Source organism: Megalobrama amblycephala, linkage group LG4 (genome assembly GCF_018812025.1).
Source record: "Megalobrama amblycephala isolate DHTTF-2021 linkage group LG4, ASM1881202v1, whole genome shotgun sequence".
NCBI classification, from domain to species: Eukaryota; Metazoa; Chordata; class Actinopteri; order Cypriniformes; family Xenocyprididae; genus Megalobrama; species Megalobrama amblycephala.
In genome coordinates this window covers 32,780,549-32,798,977 of record NC_063047.1, presented here as the reverse complement: position 1 = coordinate 32,798,977, position 18,429 = coordinate 32,780,549, and the positions used below count along the sequence as shown (strand labels likewise).

Below are 18,429 nucleotides of genomic sequence, written 5' to 3'. Positions count from 1 at the left end.
GCAATGCCCTTGTACACTGGTTATACTTTTATATTTTATTTCATTCAAAATCCCGGTCAGATCATTTTGCTTTCATATAAAATAATTTATTTAAAAAATGACTCTAGTATCGTTCTCAATGGGCAATAACTGCGAGCAAGATGTTATGTTGCTGAAATGTTTGCTTTTTTGCAAGTCCAAGTCTACGAGATAATGAGCCAAGTGCACGTGAAACGTAAGCAGTGTATCGCGTGGCTTAGGCACTTGACCCTTCTCTCTGGTATACAATATCTAACTGGTTATCGGCTTATCAAGGTTCATAATTAATGAATAGAAACAAAAGTTATGTTTTGTTGACCTGCAGCGATAGCAACCGGATTGAATCTAATTTACACTCGGGCGATTGAATAACAGGCAAAAGCAGCAGGGCACTAATGAGATAACCTAGTTAACGACACCACTGTTTTCACTTCAGCTTAGCACTATTTGTTTTTGGATGTTTATCTTGCGCCTAGCATGCTATCGTTCGTACATAAACAAATGTTATTTTCTTCTATAAGGAAAGATTCGAGGTGTGTGGGCAGTTTTCAAATAATTATTTACAATTAGTGTTTTTATTAGTAACATTTCAACACGTGTCCCAATTCTATTCTAAACAGGCCTGTCATTTATATTCTATTCTATTATGCTCTTCTGATTATTTAGCTACTACAAGTTTGGACCATTTACATGATTTGATTAATCCAGATTTGACATAAAAAAAGGTATCTGTATCTGTAATATTCTTCCATCTTTATTTAAGGTACTTTTGCAGTACAGCATTAAAACAGAGAAAGAAATTGTTCCTTTGGTGACGCATCCCTCAATTTGACCTTATTTCTTTTTCTTTCTATTTGTAGGAATGGTTGCAGTGATTGTGATTTTGTGCACGATCAAGAGGCAGGCGTGCGTAAGTATTTCCTTCTTTTATCAGATGTGTCTTTTGATTCCAGATCACTTCATCACTGTCAAGTCGGAAGCGTCCTTTGTAAATACTCATGTGATAACAGACACAATTCAGAGCTTGATAAAAAACTGGACAGACCGTCATGTTGCGCAACGGAAAATAGATCTTAGGTTTTACGCAAGGAAAAATGCGTAGTTGTAGGCTATATTCAGATAATAATATTAAGATAAAATCCCCCCCCCCCCTCCCTTAAAAAAAAAAAAAAAAAAAATTTGTTTTTTTTTTTTTTTTTTTTTTTTTTTTTTTTTTTTTTGATCACAGCATCTGCAAGTACAAGTTTAAGCGAATCAGTCAACAGCGGATTCCGACCTTGGGACAAAAATGCATTTAGCCTATATTTGTCTTAATCCAATTTGCCTTACAGGGTATTCTGTGCACCCCTTTGTCCTTTTTATCCGTCTGTTTTGGATATCTACCCGTAGTATTTTTCTTTACAAATTATAATTTAGAAAAAGAGTATTTAAAATAGACAATATCTACTGTGTATATTAGTAAGATTGAAAGCCTTTATTAGCTATATTTACTTGCATATGCAAACTCCTCTTTTAGCCTATTCTTTTTTCTGAACCTTCCGTTGTATTAAACTAGACCTTCACAGTTAAATCACAGTGATACAGTAGCATAAGTTATGCTTTAGTGGAATTAGTATACACCATTAATTTGTGGTTTGGATGATGTTTTCAAGGGTGACACACTTCCTGTTTTGTCTCTCAACGGCGCCTTTCAGAATCCACCAGGTGTGTATGAGTATGTTTGCGTGTGTGTATGATTTCCGGGATATACCGTATTACATCTAAAGTCGAAGCCATTTATCCTCAAGACACAAGTTAATACGAGATAAAAAGACTTTAAATTATTCACCTGACGTTTTATAATAATTTTCATTACAAACATTATGAAGCTTGAAGTTAGAATTCAAATCTGAAAACTTGAATGGATAAAAGTTTCGTGACATAGTAAATAATGTTAAGCGTCGTTGTTTTGTTTTGAATCGATTTTGAATCTGTTTGACCAAACTTTATTTATTTTTATTTTTTTATTTTTATTTTTTGCAAGTTCACGTTCAGTCTGCAATAGATTTTGTCACGCGTTTAGAGGACATTTGCACAGCACTGATTATGTAGCCTGAGTATTTATTTTTTATCTAAAAAGAATCTTTTTGTAATGATGGTCGTTATTGTTCTCCATATGCGAATTGAGAGCAAATATTATTTGTGTTAAACTTAATTCCTAATTTTAATATCAGAGCACCATTTGGAGATGCTCGAATAAAATATTCGATAGTTGGAGTTTAAAATAACAGTAAAAAAATAACACTTGAAAATACCAGTAGCCAAAATGTTTGGGGCAATCAATTACTAGACGTTATTTTAATCTGATATTATAAAATTAATGTTGAAAATCATTGCTTACAATTCGTTTAGTTCGGATGATCAAATGATCAACGTTTTAATTAATAAGCCTATAATTTATTCTGAGATGATTTTTCAGCATTATTTCACGGCAATTTTGTTGATAATCTGGATAAAGCAAACGACAGCAAACACGTGCTCATTTATGCAAATATACAGAAGATATTAACATTAATTGACTCGAATATAGCCTACTATTAATGCAAGGATGTTTTTTAAATGCTGGATGCTCCTTTAGGAATATGAGAAAATGAGTTTATAAGCCTTATTTTTTTTCCCGACAAGCCGTATAACCTACTTTATTTTAATCCAGCATTTATGTTAACAATAGGCTATTTATTAACTAAACAAAAATGCTCAAAACAATGTAAATTCAAATTTTAGTGGAGAATTTTCACATGGGATTATCGATTTATTTAAAAAATATAGGCTATATATAACCTATCTTGTCATTATTTACGGGAAGCAGTTATTGACTTTAAAAAATAAATAAAATGATCTTTCTCGATGATTCCCGAGTATGAATTTAAGTTTTTTATGTTTAATTTCTTTTTTCATTTAGTAGTAGATTCGCCGGGATTTGTGAATCAACTGGCCTGCAAAAAAAAAAAAAAAAAACAACAAAAAAAAAAAACTTTTTTATATAATATATTGCAATACTGAGATTATTGTTATAGCAATATTAATAGTAGCCTATTACTTTACTAATCATAGTAAAGAAAACGAGATTTTCTGGAGGATATTGATATTTTTATATGAATATTTATGAAGGGGCATAACTCTTTCAGTGTTCCGTGAACTGTGTGGTCCTGCGCGCTCGGGCTTTGGGTTCTGCTGTGGTAACACGAGACTCGATGCCTCATTAGAAACTTTCCTATGTTAAGACAGGTTCTGTATCCTTTCAAAGGTGCGAAGATGATTAACCTGCAGGGAAAGCCATTGCAAACACCTAAACAAAAATAGCCCCCATAGCCCAATTTCAGTCCCCCGTTTTCATGTTTTACACCGGGATCTGTTTGTGATATTTGCGTCTATCAGCATCCAGTGTTCCTGAATGGGATCCTTCCACACTGCATGTATCTCACAGTGCCTCCAGGCGTTTTTTAACTATCTCTCCAATTTTTTACAAAACCCCGGAGAGAGAAAACGGTCAGATGTTAATTAGAACCCGATATCAATTAGCAGATAATAAATCATGGCGTGTCAGAGGAGCGCGCGGCGCTGATTTTCGAGCATTCATGTATGAGGACGGCATATAAAATCCTATCCTATATAAATATTAGCCCAAATCCCTGAATAAGACCCGCAGGAAGTGAGCAGTTGACCGCTGACAGTTGGGTTGCTGAGTAGATGTCCCTTGATTCCCGGACCGGTTTCACATAGCAAAATACACCGCAAAAATGCCCCCCAAAATAGAGTCTGGCTAATTGAATATGTAATTGTCTTTTTACTAATACTGCATAAAGTTGGACTGAATGCTGGTGCATGATGAATGAAATCTATTTCAGAGGTGTTAGTTTAATAGTGATTTGAAGTCTACTCCTAGAATTAGTTTCGTAAATGTGAAATATTTTCTGTTCCTGGTGATAGGCTTTTGCTTCGTAATTATAGTAATAGTAATATTAATAACTTGTTGTTAGTTGTACACTCTTAAAAATAAAGCGACGCCATAAAGAAGAACCATTTCTGGTCTTCTCCAAAGAACCTTTCAGTGAACAGTTCTTAAAAGAATCATTATTATTTTGAATCAATATTATATAGAATTATTTCACAGTGTGAAGAACATTTTATAATCTAAATAACCTTTTTCCAGTATAAAGAACCGTTTGTGCATTGAAAAGGTTCCATGGATGTTAAAGGTTCTTCATGAACATACATGCCAACAAAAATCTTTATTTTGGGGGTGGTGGTAGTTGTGTTGGTGTATTAGATTGTTGTTGGTGGTATCCTACTTTTTTGTTACTATCAATATTAGTTGTGAAAGTCCTAAACAAAGAAAACATCATATTCAAAAAATATTGATGTATAAATGTTTATTTCGTTGATTGAAAAGGCCGAAAAAAGTTGTATGTTCGTATATGTACAATATTTTCTATTCACGGTGATAAGCTCTACATTGTTATAACAGTAAAAATCATAACAATCAATTAATAATAATAAGATTACAGTTGTTAATTTAGCTATTTACAAATCGATCAATATGTCTCAGTGTCTCGCGTGGGGTTATCAGTATGTTTTTAAACAAAATCATCGTGCAAAGTTGTACACATTGTGATGTATGTCGTGTCTTTAGCGTTTTGCTAGTTTTGTTCAGCATCCCTGTCATGGGATCTGTCTGTCAGAAACGGGAAATGTGACAATAACTGGGGACATGAACTGGGCATGGTTAAAGAACATTTACTGTAAACACGCTTCCTTTTTGGCTCAAAAATTCATGTTTCCTGTTAAACTGTTCGTTTTTTATTTTTGTCATTTGAGTATAGGGACGTGAAAACACAATGGTCATGGATACAATGAATCAGTAATCCTCATGTGTCCAAACAAATACTAACCTTGGAGGAGTTTGTCACGCACATTTTGCGCGTTATAGGCAAGAGAGAGTTACAATATCAAAAAATTGTACCTGTTATGGCAGTGTAAATGTCCTTTTTTAGCATGTATTTTTTGTTTACTTTTTATTAATAACTCTGTTAATCGTTAGATTTCAGGTCTTGTATTTATTAATAATTTGTCCACCCAACTTACAGTTTTGCATAGACTAATGTTAAGAAATTTCATAGTGAACTAACCTAGAAGCTACTCAATAAACCAGATGGCACTTGATCTATAGCTACTTTATTTATAGAGGAAATTTAAATTTATTTTTATAATACAATTTTAGACTAAATTTGCATCACATATTTTAATTATTAATATATATTTTTTTCATTATTAAGAGCTCCACATTTTGGTTCTACTGACTTGGGATGAACCCTGCTTCTCTTTGTAAAATCTAAATGCAAAATATATGTAATATTTGTGACATCAATGATTAATCCTTCCAACTGTGCTTCTCCTTCAGTATGGGAATGTTTGGGAGAATGGTAATGATTTTATAGGTGCCTGTTTTTAATGTTAAATGTGCAGACAATTGACAATTTATGACAGATTTCTTGTCCGTTTTTATTTTAGACTTGGCGTGTATTTTTTCCACTGTGTGATAAATGTGGCCATAGTGGTCTTCCACAGGTTCACGCTGCATATAAATCCAGGCAGTTTTGAAAGGGTCACGAAAACATATTTTGTCGAGCAGATTTCTCACAGAACACAGAGAGACCATGGAATGTCCCACGAATGAGGTTTTTCAGAAAAATCACCCCCCTCCTTTGTTTTAAAATGGGAAAGCTTTTAGCTTTTGAAAAGTATCCTTTTCCTATCTGAGCAGAGGCGGCAAGCCCATCATCACCTAACCCCTCTCCAGCTCTCCCATTGGCCAGCTGGTAAATAGCTGGCATTCCTGTTACAAAAAACCCATGATATGGACTCAGGGCCACAGTGATCTTCCAAATTAATTAAGACCCTTTTCTTCGTCTCGTATCTCTAATTTGTTTTAAGCTCTGAATAGAATATATGGAGAATCTCTGTTCGTAATTATCACTAATGTAGAGTTCGTATCTCACCATTTTCCCTGACCTCTCCACCAACACAAGTCAGTGTTTATTTTAATATGCGAAGGTCTCATGTTGTTATTCTGGAGAGATTGCAAGCTCATCTCGTTCTTTCTCTCTTTCTCCCTCCTGCTGCTACTGCTGACCGCTGCTGTCCCCTCTCTATTACCTTCACTCCATTTCTGAGAACTGGAGCCTGTTTTCAGCTGGTCATGCAGAGAATGAATGTGTTGGACTACTGTAAAGACCAGCCGCGACTGACGGCAGTAAAGGACTCCATGTCTTGCTGTTTTTTAATTTTAAACCCAAACTCTCACTTTTCTGTCTGTTTTCCTCTGCATTTCATTTCATTGGTGGAGTGTAATTCGATGACACTGCTCCATTATGCATAGGATTAGAGTTTTCGCCATTTTAAGGAGGGTACATAGTGATGATCTTTGCACATGATGGGCACGTATGGCTAACTTGTTCATTTAGAAAGATCCATGCGAGTTAAATTTAGCATAAAATGCTTTAAAATCTCAGAATGGTGAGTTTATACCCATCACCCCCAGTCACAATGACCAATTGACTTGGTCGGAAAACCAACTAAAATAAAGTTTGGTCCACAGAGGGCAAAACATACAGGAAATTGCCATGGCTTTTTCCTGTGCTCCTCATCTCTGCCATCCAGATGAAGAGCAGGAAATCACATGGGTTTGTGAACAATATGGAGTTTGAGTGAAATTCTAAATTTGGAAGAATTCTGGTCATTCGCCAAATGTAAATTGATAGAGCATTCCCAGATATACACCCTGAAAATGATGTAAATAAAAGATTATTGGAGTACATTTTACAAGAAAATACAATGTCAGTCATTCTAATAAAAAAAAAATCAATGGTACTTGTCACTACTTTGTAATTATGTGTGAAATTTACTAGCGATTTCTCTGTGAAAATAGTGTCAAAGTAAACCCCACACCAAATTTCATCCATTTGGCAGATGCTTTTATTCAAAGCAACTTGCAGGATAGGTTACCCAAAAATGAAAATGACCCCATGATTTACTCCATATTTATTTATGCATATTTAAAACGTTATAATCTAAAATAACTTGCTTACTAGTTTAGTAACACGTAATGCGATGTATGACACAGGATGTAGGAGTATTGTAAGCTTGGATGCCTCTCGCAATTTAAACAAAAAGGGCTGAGCAACAAACTCAAGCTCCTCTTCTCTTATATCGAAATCTTCCGACATTTCTCTTTTAAAATTTCTCGTTTTAGACTTCTAATTCGTGACTGGTGTTTTGTATCATTTGCACTTCCGTGTTTGTCATTGCGTCATGCGACGGGTCAGGGGTTACTCTTCCACCACAAATCGATGTGTACGGCTGTCTGCTGGAAGTTAGTTATTATAGTTAATAAAGTTTTAAATATGGCTATTTCTTTTACGAAAACCCATTGCTTCAGAAGGCCTTTATAAACCCCCAGAGGTGTGTGGAGTACTTTTACGATGGATGCACTTTATTTTGCTTCAAATTGCCCCCATTTACTACCATTATAAAGCTTGGAAGAGCCAATATATTTTTAAATGTTCGTCTGAAAGAAGATAGTCACATACACCTATGGCTTGAGGGTGAGTAAATCATGGAATAATTTTTATTTTTGGGTGAACTAACCCTTTAAGGTAGCCTATACATTTTGTCATGTATTCTCTGAGAATTGAACCCACGACCTTGGCATTGCTCACGCCGTGCTCTACTGTTTGAGCTACAGGAATATGAGATTCTAATCTCAATTAATAAACTCTCAGTCAGTGCCGTAAGCATAACCACTGCAAATGAAAGTGTTTTTAAAGTGTTTCCATTTTCATGTTTTCCAGTGCTGACTGTCATAACGTGGCACAGCCTTATGAGAAAGAAAACAGCCAATCAGAAGGCAGGGCAGGTTAGATGATAAAGATTAGAGTTATTCATCATCTTGGCTCTGGCTGCCTCCACACGTTTGTTTTGATCTCTTTGTGACACTGAGAGATGAGGTAGCATGTGGTCCAGTCGGGTATCTGCGGACGGTGCTGTGCACTAAATGTGTATGGAATGTGAAAGTGTGCGTTTTACTCTGTTGGTGTCATTGACAGCACTGCAAACATATGCAGGTGGATGTGTCTGAAAATGTGTATATGTGTGCATTTATGTGTGAAGGGCACGGCATGTTGACGTTTGCTTACTGGGACCAACACCCCCTTACCAGTTCTGGAAATCCCTGGCACTCCAGGAGAACCAGTGTTAAGGCTGTTTACAGTGGCCAGAGTGTCATGGGAGAGGTGGAGATTGACCGCTGTGTCTCGCAAAGCACGTACAAGCCACATATTATGTTTGTCACGCACTTCCTCCATTCGCATCCATTAAGGCATGTTTAGTAGGTGACACAAACATCTGAGACTAAGAGAAATAGTACAGCAGATTACGTTTCCTGTTTTTAATGGGTTCATTCTGTTGTGGCAGTTACATTTTCTAAATTCCAAAGATCTTCGTCAGTTGATCTACACTAGTAGATATCCTCCTCTGTTTTGACTTTTTTTTACTTCTTAAAAATGGTACAAATAAAGTTAGTGAATAACTTTATTTATTATGAAATGCAATAAGCACTAAATTATAAGATATTTCCGTCTTTGATCTTTTTACAATTCTAATTTACAAACTTTGATCTAATGTTGCATATCTTTCTTAGATTCTTAATAGAATCTTTCTTAGACTATATATATATATATATATATATATATATATATATATATATAATATGTGTATGTGTATATGTGTGTGTGTGTGTTTATATGTATATATGTGTGCATGTGTGTATAAATCAGATTTTTGATCAAATAAAATCAATAATTTTGTACATTATTTCTTAAACACAATGCATTCTTGAGCATTTTTCATGTATTTAAAGGGAAAATTCTGTCAACATTTACTCGCCCTCAAGTTTTTCCAAACTTAGTAGTATTTTTTTTTCAATACTATGTAATATTTTTCTTTAAAATATCTTCCTTTGTGTTCAGCAGAACAAATAAATTTATGCAGGTTTGGAATGACATGAAGGGGAGTAAGTCATGACAGAATTTTCATCTTTAATTTAAAGATTTTGTAAATGTTTCATTTAAGGTCTGTGTTATTTTTTTTTAAGTAAAAAAGTTTAAAAAAAACTTAAAATGTATGATTTATTTAATTTTTTATTCTTGTGCTGAGCATATTTCAGTATTTCAGTTTCTGAACCACCTGCCTCTCAGCACCTTAGAAAATGCAATCACACACCACCCTAAATCCCTTCACTTTAAAAGCATCCCTAAAATCCTTCCTCCCGTATCCAGTACATCAACACAAAAATGTTGAGATTTTCTCAGGATTTTCTTCTATTTTCACTAGTCAAAAGAATTGTGATTTGTGCGAGCATATTATTTGTTTTTTTGGTCTCCTTTTCTACTCTCAGTTGCACAAAATTCACAACACAGACCTCTTTTTACACCCTCACCCAGATTGAAATATGGAGCGAATCTTGGGCGAGCGGAGAAAAGAAAAACAGACAACAGAGCGAAGCCTCTTGCTGCAGCGTGTTGTAGTAACCTCCCATGTGGTTAAAATGAGAGGAGCGAAAACACAGTAATGAGACGAGGGTTAAAAAAAAGACAGAGTGTGTTTGGGTCCAATTTCTCCCTCCATTCATCTTCACAGCCCTGGGTTTGTGTGGGACTTGGAATCATGGGATATTTGGCACAGCCCATGTGTGATGATATTTACCGAAGCCTGTTTACGCCCTTGGACCGCCTCGCAGTGTCGTTGACTTTTGCGCTTTATTCTAGAGGTCTTATTTAGAGTTTCTTTTATCTTAAAGTTTCATGCTGACATGATGAAATTGTTGTTTTCAGTTTGTTGACTTGTCAGGGGTTTCTAGACATGGAGTAACATGTCTGTTGGTACTTTGTATGTGTGTGTGTGTGTGTGTGGTTCAGGTATTCCCTACGTTGTGGGGACAAAATGTCCCCACAAGGATGGCAATACCAGAAATCTTTGGCCTTGTGGGGACGTTTTTTTTTTTTTTTTTTTTTTGTCCCCATGCTGAAAACAACTTATAAATCATAGTAAGCTATGTTTTTTGAACACGTAAAAATGCAGAAAGTTTTCTGTGATGGGTAGGTTTAGGGGAAGGGTTAGGGTTGGGATAGAATACACCGTTTGTGTAGTATAAAAATCATTGTCTATGGAAAGTCCACATAAAATATAGAAACCCAAGTGTGTGTGTGTGTGTGTGTGTGTGTCTGCAGTTTTTCAAAAAGCTGCAGCTCCCCTTTGTGGTCCAGCAGTGATCTGCAGTGCAATGGGATGGACATAGACAGATGGAAAGGGAATGGAAATCCTGTTTTATGTCAGCCAATGTAGAACCAGTAATGATTGTCTATCAAAGATCAAAATAATTGCTTTTGTCATTTTATGTAATTTTTCCACTCAAAAGAATGCTTTTAAGCGCACCGAAATTCTAAATTGTTATATTCTTGTTTCATTTCACATGTAGGGATATTTTTACAATAGATCATTGGATTGCTTCCTGATGTTTCTTGTTTATGTATATGTAAATTTGCAGATGGATGAAGAATTTTTTGATGGGATGCTAAATGCAACATCTACTGCTAAATCTGCCATCCGCATTGAGACAGACTGCGCACTCGCATGCACAACCGATACACTTTCAGTTGTTTGTCTGTGGCACTTTGGTTCAAGTTTGTGTTTGTGGTGCGGTGAGCATCAGAGGAGTACTGCTTCTCTAATGTTGGATCAGGTGACTCGTCTATATTAGGCGTGTTTGGACACACACATGTTTTCGGGTCGCAGGCCTGAGATGGCTCACACTCTCTCATGATGGACCACTTCACCTTTCACACACCTGTCGATGCAACCTGGGTGGCAGCGAAGGCGCATGTGTGCAAACACACACTTAGAGTGCACGATTATGCTTTGTTTCTTTCTTTCGATCGTGTATACAGTTGGACAGATACACACCCTTGTGCAAAAATACATACTGGAAACTTATGCAGAATTGTAAACATGAAGTTCAATGGTAATTTACACTGGAGCAAGAATCAATAAATGAACACACGCACACACACACACACATTCCAGCATCATGGCTCATTGCCCGCTGTGCTTTGAAGGAGCTGCATGAATGTTTACTGATGCAAATTAGGCTGCAGAGGCAGAGCCTGTAGGTTTTCAGTCCGTGTTAATGGAATGTTGAGCGAGGCAGTGGCCTCTGCTGCTTTCTGACTTTTCCTCTCGTGTCTACAGCCCTGCTCGCTGCTGGAAGAGCAGATGGAGATAGAAATGCAGACACGTATCAATGCTTTTCTTTTTCTTTTGGTCGACAAATATGAATCCATTGTATAATTTTCCCCTATTACATTAAAATCATAATTTAGAATCTTAGAATCTTATTATCTTAGAAGAATCTTAAATGTTTAAGTGTTTAAGACTGTTATGAGGGAAAGTGTATACACTTGTTCAGTATTTATGTCTTGTTTCCAGTACACATCTAAACATTGTTAAATCAAGATACATTACTTTAGACGCTAAATGATTTAAGATATTAAGTCTTCTTTTCTGAAAAATGAATCAAAATTAAATGAGTTTTTGCTTAAAACAAGAAAAAAAAAAAAAAAAATCTGCCAGTGGAATAAGAAAAATACCCCCCCCCCCCACCCCCTTAATCCACCCCCTTAAATTACATTTTCAGACCCCATGGCAAATATTTTTTTTTCTTGTTTTAAATATAAACTCACTTAATTTTGATACATACATTAAAAAAAAAAAAAAAAAAATTGTAATTTTGCTTCTTAAGTAAATGTATCTTGATTTAAGAATGTTATTTGTACTGGAAAACCAGACAAAAATACCGAGATAAAATGTATTATTATTATTATTTATTTATTTATTGCAGTGTATTTTAGGTGCTGCATGTGACAGGTCTTTTTTTTTTCCCTTGTATATTAGGTACTTTGGTCTTTCTTTCTTTCTTTCTTTCTTACTCAATATGTTATCATAAAACAGCATGTATGTTAATACAATAATTATAAACATTAAAAAATTTAATTTAGTGATGAATTCAATTTAAATACATAATTACATTCATTCGAATTAAAGGATAATAATGATTTAAAATATTTCAATTGATATCAATTAACAAATTAAATGAACAAATTAAAACTATTACAATAGATTTAGATTGTGTGTGTGTATATATATGTGTGTATATATACACACACATATATATATATATATATATATATATATATATATATATATATATATATATATGTATGTGTGTGTGTGTGTGTGTGTGTGTGTGTGTGTGTGTGTGTGTGTGTGTATGTGTATGTATATATATATATATATATATATATATATATATATATATATATAATATATATATAATCAGAATAAGGTTTTTTCATGTATTTTTCATGTACTTAAAAGGATAGTTCCCAAAAATGAAAATTCTGTCATCATTTACTCACCCTCAAGTTGTTCCATACCTAGTTGTATTTTATATAATAATATTCTTCAAAATATCTTCAAATTGTAAAGCATGTCATGTCTACTACTAACATATTATTTGTTATTTTACATGCAAAAAAAATGCTGTTTGCAAGGGGTAGAATTAGGGTGTATATTTATTTATTTAAATGCATAAAGTTCTCTGTTAGGGTCAGGTTTAGGGTGTGGGTTGGGTTAGACTACAGTAATAAGTAACTGTATATTAATTCTTTTTTATGTAAGTTTATGCTATTTCTCCATTGTGTGTGTTTGTGTGTGAGTGAGTATGTGTTTTAATGTATATGAGTTTGGCAGAGAGAGTTGGTAATCATTCTCAGTGATTGGTACAGTACATGCATGACCTCACTTGACCCCAGAGAGATTCACAAAACGAATGGCATGATTGGTTCTGTTTGCACCCTATTTTATACTAAATATGAAGATCCGGATGTACGAACTGCACTTACAACCGTTCGCTTCAATGTGATTCAATGGTGAAATCAGTGTCCTAAGTTCATCCTCCTGTATGTAAAGAATGTTTATTGCTCGTAAAACACCCAAATTTAGCCCCTATAAATAAACGTCCAGTGATGAATGGGTCTGTGATAGCTTCAGAAGCCTTGCTGAATCAGGGCTGGATTTTCTGTGGTGGTTTTAAGTGTGTTTATCCTGGCTCTGCACAGCAAGCTCATTATTGCTGATGCAGATGAGCTCCTATGGCTTAAAAACCAGCAGCGGGTGTTTTCTTTTAGCGGCCGCAGCCGCTGCGTGTGTTGGTTTCTCTGCGGAGAGAGGAAGCCAGACCACAGAGGCTGACTGCACGCTGAGGATGCCGACCCCGAGCGGCAGGGGTCAACCCCAGGGAGGAGGCCTCTGTCCGGAGGTTAGGAGGTTTCTGTGGGGAAGAGGACTTGCAGAGGTACGGGCTTGTAATAGAGATACAAAAAGAGTCTGTGAAATAGGAAGGAGAAATGTCAGATCTCAAATGAAAAAAAAAAAAAAGGAGATCTCAATTGTTTCTCCTAGACACCAGTGAGATTTAATGGAGAGCAAATTGAAGTCTTCTGCTTTTCTCCTGAGAAAAAACTTCCTACAGATGTTTTTTTCTTATATGTTACGAGAATATGTTTATATTATACTTATGCAAGTATATGTGATTTTTAACTGAGCTGTATGCTTTTTACCTGTTATTTTCTCTTTCTTTTGTCTTCGTTTTCATTCTTTTTTTCAGCCTAACAACATCAGGCAAAGGGACTGTCGACGAAAACGTGGGTACATTTATGTTAATGTGAATATTGATGATATGTAATGTGCATGTACAAAAATAATTGTTTATCGTCAGTCAATCAATCAAGAAAGATACACTAAAAATGCTGGGTTAAAAACAACCCATGAGTTTAAAATGGACAAACCCAGCAATTGGGTTGTTTTAACCCAGCGGTTGGGTTAAATTTTTGCTATATAACTGGCTTAAAGTGAACCCAAAATAGGTTCGAAATTAAAAATAAGACACATAATTACTAGAGGCAACAATAATAATCAAAAGGTGAACATCTATTAATAAGCAATTTGTTTATTGTTTAATTATTATTCATTAAAACGTATTAATAAATGTTAATTTATTAAACATATTAATGTTAATTTCCAACGTGGATTCATTTTAAGCAAGCAATACAGTAAGTATTTTAAACAATAGTTGGGTTAAATAAAACTACCCAGCAGGTTGGGCAAACATTTAACCCAACCACTGGGCTAAAACAACCTAATTGCTGGGTTTGCATTTTTCGACCCAACTTGGGTTGTTTTTAACCCAGCATTTTTTAGAGTGTACTATATCAAAGAAGAAAGGACCCCCCTAAAAAAATTCTCATTTATTTGTTTACTTAAGTGTTGCTTGCTGTTTTGTTTGTAGTTAATAGTGCAAATTACTAGCAATTTCTAAGTGAAACACTGGATTTGGTGTAGAAACCATTGTCAACATTTGTCTTACTTTCTTTCTAAGGAATTTTAGGAGAAACAGCGGAGATGAACTTGATGTTTCGCTAAAAGTTTCCTCTGGGACTGGCAGAGATCTGGAGGTGTGACCGTCCACCGCCATGCCTAATATGTTTTAATCTGGAAAGATGCAAGTTAAACCGGAGCTATTAGCCTTTAATTGCATTTCATTTTTGATTTATGTTGTGTTTTGCCAGGAGTGGTTTAGAGTCACGTTGGAAAAACAAACAATGATGTGACTTAATGCATCTGCCGTTTCAAAATGCATGGAATCTTGCTGGCATTTTTCAATGGTGTATGCGTAGGTGTGCAACATGCATGCGTGAGTGTGTGAGAGGGATACGGCAACTCTCTCCCTCCTGGTGGCTGTTTCTAGATGGAGCTCTCAGATCTCCTCAGGGTCTCATCACTCCTCCAGCAGTCAATGAGTCAGTGGGTGGTCCATTCTCTCTCTCTCATTCTCTCTCTCTCTCTCTCTCCTTCCTCCTGGTACTTTTAATGTAACAAACATGAAGCAAATGCAGGCTGCTTTGCCTACACAGCCATTTATGTGCAAGCCACACACACACACACGCACACACACACACACACACACACACACACACGCACACACACACATAGTGTGTCTGGAACTGGAATGGTGAAACTCTGTGATTATTGTCTACTGACACCTGTGCGGTTTGAGACTTTAAAATTCCTCAGATCAGGTGGTTTGTCTTTCCTCTTACACCCTCTCTCTCCTTCTTTCTATCCCTCTCTCTGTCTGTCTGTCTATTTCTCAGCCCTGCAGCTATACCGGTCTGTGTTGTGAGTTATATTTCTTCTGAAGTATGTTTGTCTGTATTGTGGCATTCAAAGTGCCAGAAGTGTTTTGCCTGTTGTGGAATATGCTTTCTGTACTTCTCTTTATTGATTTTTTTTTTTTGCACTCTGTATGTGTCCACAATGTACAGACACATGATCCAAAATGAGCTTTTTGCCACACCTTCCATGGCAGTTGAATTAAAAACATTTACTTAACCTTTTTTTTTTTTTTATTATTGTTGTGACAGTGGAATTAATTTATTATGAATTTTGGTCGCACTTTATATTAAGTGTTGTTAAACACTTTTGCTGCTATTGAGGTGGGATACAGGTAAGGGTAAGAACAGGTTTGGTGGTATGGGTAGGTTTAATTACAGATGTAATTATATGCAGGTATTTTGAAATATAAGTAAATGTAAAAACATGTAAAAACATGTATGTACACAATAAGTGCATTGTATCACATTATTAATTAAAATCTTAGTACATAGTAATTAAAGACACCTAATATAAAGTGGGCCTGAATTTTTTGTTGTTGTTGATAATAAGAACTGTTTCTTGAGCGTCAAATCAGCATATTAGAATGATATCTGACGGATCATGTGACACTGAAGACTGGAGTAATGATGCTGAAAATTCAGTTTTGACATCACAGGAGTAAATTACATTTAAAATATATTTAAAATGAAAACAGATATTTTAAATTGTAATAATATTATATTACTGTTTTTGTTTTCTGTATTTTGATCATATAAATTCAGCCTTAGTGAACATATGAGACGTCTTTCAAAAACTTTTAAATGATAATGTACTGGAATTTTTTTTTCTCTCTCTTTTATCCCACTTGAAAACAGCTACATTTAATTAGATTTAGCCTATACTTATTTTGCCAGTGGGGTAAGAAAAATAAACCTTATTCAAGACATAATATCTGAAAATAAGTAAAATTATTAAATGTATTATTTTAAAGATGTTTAGAATATCTGGAAAACTTGAATTAAGAAAATAATATTTTCCAATATACCATCCAACTCGCCAAAGCAAATTTTACTTTCATTTGGTGTCATCCTCATATCAACAGTGAAACTGAAACCTGTCATAAAATAGTTGGGTACTGTCCTTATTTTTCTCCTTTATTCCTCTCTCTCTCTCTCTCTGTTTTTTTTTCTTTCTCTCCCTCATGCTGATTTATTTGGTCGACTGTTTTCTCTAGCCCACATGATCCTGGAGTTTGCATGAAGCTTCCTCAACCAGAACCAATGTCATTTAAATCCAGTTAAATGAATGACCTCATAAATTTTCTCCAATAATAAGTGGGACAGCTGAGAGGAATGCCAGGAGGTGAGATGGAGAACCAGCGCCTGGCCACTGTGTTCTGCTTAAAGAATCTGCCATCTCTCTCTCTGTCTGTCTGTCTCTCTCTGAGGCTGTTCCCTGAGAATAGGACCTCAGGGAGAGGGTAAGACAGCCCACCCAGGGTCTGGATTCACTTGAGGCCTCTAAACCTTTGCCTTCATGTGAGAGAAACAGACGTGTGCTTTTCACTTTTTCCTCAAACGTTCTCCTTCCCTTCTTCATATATGTCCACATTTCATCCTGCCTCTATTTCATGCTACTTTTGTGACTTTTTCCCTCTCAGACTTTGTCTTAGGCAGGCCGATAGACCACATCACCCACAAAATTTCATTTTTCATATTTACTGTAGTTAGTATTTCCTAGATTGCAGATACTGAACAGAATGAAAATGGCCACTTTTTCATTTCCAGGTTAGCAGCGGTTTCTATTTTTTGATGAATATTGCTTTAGGTTCATGGACAGTGACGTTCTTCAGTTGAAGTTATGTAGAATTCAAAAACACTTGTTAGCGACACCGGTGGCCGTTAAGTGAACTGCAGCCAGCAACTTATTGCTCGTGTTCACGTGTGACTCGTGCACACGCAACGTAGCTACAAGAGACTGAAGCTGCGTTCCATTCGACAGGGTCCCTACGCAGTGTTCACTGCTCCCTACTCCCTGAGCACGGTATATCCGTTGAAGTGGACTTCGCTGACAATAATCACTCATTTGGAACACACTGCAAACGTCATCAAAGAAAGTCAACGACGGTGTCGCGCAGATTATGATATAACAAATAAATAGATATTATAATTTACTTTCAAATTTAAAATGGACTCTTAACAGATTTTAAGCTGTAGCCTCTCATGCCATATGAAAATAAATTCTCATTTTGGTTAACTCACTGTATAAATGTATTCTTAATCCACCGTCTGGGTCTCATCTTGTGTGCTTTATTTTCCCCGCACCCACATAGTAAACACTTCTGAGGTAAATAAAGTAAAATAAAAAATGACAGAGCCTCAGCTGCTTTTCAACACTTTTACTTTGTCATGCCTATTCATACAATAAAATATGCAAATACACTCATCGCCATAACTATCCGCTTGTTAAGTCGTGACGTAAGGAACGCCGTTTCCGGGTCCAAGCCTCGACTCGTTTCACTTGAGAATGCCATCGACGGCCGTTTATGTGCATAATTTATTAATATTAAACATCAATCATTTTAAAAAGTTAAACATTTTAAATACTTACAGTCTACGCAACAGTCTCCGTGCTCACAGCGACACAGACATTAATATTTTAACGATTTATAAAAGATGAATCGTCTGGTCATCTGGAATACTGGTATGGAGATAAAGGTTATAATTATATATTTTTTTATAGTATTACACCACATCGTGTGTGTATATTAGCACCATTTGTTGTTTTCTTGTGGTATGAGATAGACCGTTAGGACCCGTATTGTTTTGAATGGGAGAAAGTGTAACTCGCAATGGCGGAATAAGTCCCGCCTTCTAAATAAGAGCCAATCGCCGACTGGTAAAGTCATCGTGTCACTGCAGCGGCAGTTAGAAGCACCGGTTTCTATAGAAACAGTCAGACTCGCGCCTCCGAAATGAGGCACGAGAGATGCGCATTTAGGTCTGCGCATGCGCATTAGCTTGATCCAGTATAAAAATACAGGTT

The 18,429-nt window shown here is 35.7% G+C and overlaps 1 protein-coding gene across 4 annotated transcripts in view; it reads left to right on the top strand.

The window, feature by feature from the left end:
* gnb1l (guanine nucleotide binding protein (G protein), beta polypeptide 1-like) overlaps positions 1–15,660 on the top strand; it is a 77,629-nt gene extending 61,969 nt beyond the window's left edge. Inside the window, exons 8-13 of one of the 4 annotated variants that reach the window (XR_007184659.1) lie at positions 879–928; positions 1,671–1,722; positions 13,359–13,525; positions 13,838–13,874; positions 14,609–14,684; positions 14,799–15,659. The gene's annotated coding sequence lies outside the window, so the exon portion shown is untranslated. Of the gene's footprint in view, positions 1–878; positions 929–1,670; positions 1,723–6,231; positions 8,713–13,358; positions 13,526–13,837; positions 13,875–14,608 lie in introns of those variants that run through there. The other 3 variants (XR_007184657.1, XR_007184658.1, XR_007184660.1) reach the window with 3 other exon arrangements.
* The last annotated feature ends 2,769 nt before the right edge of the window (positions 15,661–18,429 follow it).